Source organism: Ceratosolen solmsi, unplaced genomic scaffold, assembly GCF_000503995.2.
Source record: "Ceratosolen solmsi marchali unplaced genomic scaffold, CerSol_1.0 scaffold7, whole genome shotgun sequence".
Lineage (NCBI taxonomy): Eukaryota > Metazoa > Arthropoda > Insecta > Hymenoptera > Agaonidae > Ceratosolen > Ceratosolen solmsi.
Genome location: NW_011948413.1, coordinates 15,316,089 through 15,318,124, shown reverse-complemented (window position 1 = coordinate 15,318,124; position 2,036 = coordinate 15,316,089).

Sequence of the window (2,036 nt, the reverse complement as noted above, 5' to 3'; positions counted from 1 at the left end):
TTAAATGTTCAAAGACTGTATAATTTTTTAAATAATTTATTTGTTTACTTCTAATAATTTATTTCAAATAATTTATTTCTAAGTTTAAAACAATGGTAATTATTCAAAGATTAATAATTGTTGAAATAATCTAAATCAAATGATTTATGCTGTATTAATCAGGCGATTTAGTGTAGTGTAATCAAGAAGAAGCACCAACACTAATGTTTAAAGTCGCTAAACAATGATTTTTTGCCAGAGCAGGAAAAATACTGACATAAAGTCAAATGAATATGAAATGAGATAAATTTAATTAATAAGAATCTAATCTTAATATTCTAGAAAGATATGTGACAAAATATGTAAAGATAAGTGTTGCAAAAGAACTACAACTGAACTATAATAACTGAAATATAATATTAACCATTTTAATATTGTTAATAAATTATTAAAATTATCAAAGTCTATTACTTTATAGTATTGCTTTTATTAAGTAGTATTTTTATTCAGTATAACAAATTATTTTATATTTTAGCCACTGATGTTTAAGAAGAGACTTATACCATATAAACATAAATGCTTACTTACCCTTTAACTATTTTGATTCATTCAATTTTTTTTTTTTTGGTAAATATATGCATGTGAATTTAGTTTATGATTTCTTTAATAATTATTAATTTTGTATTCAAAAGTTATATCAAGATATGCATTATACATATATTTAAAAATTCGAAAAATATATTCGATTTATTAATTGTTTCTTGAGATTAATTACTAGAAACCTGAAATTCACTTATTAATTATCATAATGATATTTCATATAATATATAAACAATTTATATTAATATAACGCATTAATATTAAAACTAATGAATATTATGTAAATTAAAGTTGATCCATGTGAGTAAATATTTAGATCATAGCGTCGCTTCATAAATAATAATATGAGATAAGTATCACATGTACATAATTTTATGAAATTATTTAATATATCGCAGCAAATGCAGCAAATGCCGGTAGAACCGATTATACTATCAATTATGAAAACCTAATAGCTATTAGCTTACTTTTTCAGCACACATTTATTCAAGTAATACTATTTCAAAATAATCTATCGACTTATTAAAAATATTACTTATAACAATAAAATTAGTAAATTGAATTAATATAAATAATTTTTAAATAGAATTATTTATATAAATCTTGTTTTATTAAAATCTTTATTTGAATATTATAATAGTTGTGTTTAATTGTTTCCATAGCATTATTATTGCATGAAACGAAATATATGACAGATAATTTATGTTTTAATTGATAAAGCTGTGTAAATGTTAGAAATAGAAGTTCTTCAACTCATATTCATTCTTATTTTATAATTTTTTACTACTACTTTTACATTACGTATATTACCTGAAAAATTGTATATTCACTATAAATTTACATTTTTAGAAAAGCCGCAGGACGTGGAGTGATTCATGTTTCTTATAACGATGATTGACCGAAGTTAAAAAATTATTTCTATGTATTGTTTGCTGACATTTGAATTATATTGTTGTTAAATATAATTTTCATATGAATAATATTTCCTAAATATTTAAGGAAAAATATATAGAAAAAATTTCAACTTTTTTTTATTAAGTGGCTGCTTTTATGGTTTATAAAATCTGGAAAAAGTCCAACAGATTGTAAGCAACTTACATTTTTAGCAAAACAAGATAAAATTCGTGCACTGCTTTTCAAAGCTTTTAAATTTTTGTTGACATAATACTTAAATTTTGACTCATGAAAATTAAATATCAATTAACATTTTAGAAAGCTAAATTTATGTACAAAATTTGTAATTTATTTTACGTGATACATAAATAAGAACTTCAGACACACTTTAATTTAATATAATAATTTAAATAATATCACAAATACAGTATTATTAATTTTTATTTCAATTACACTAACAGTATAAATTAAAGTAATTGTGCGCATCATTAGTAATAACTTTGTTATTATTTTTATTATATATATATATATATATATATATATATATATATATATATATATAT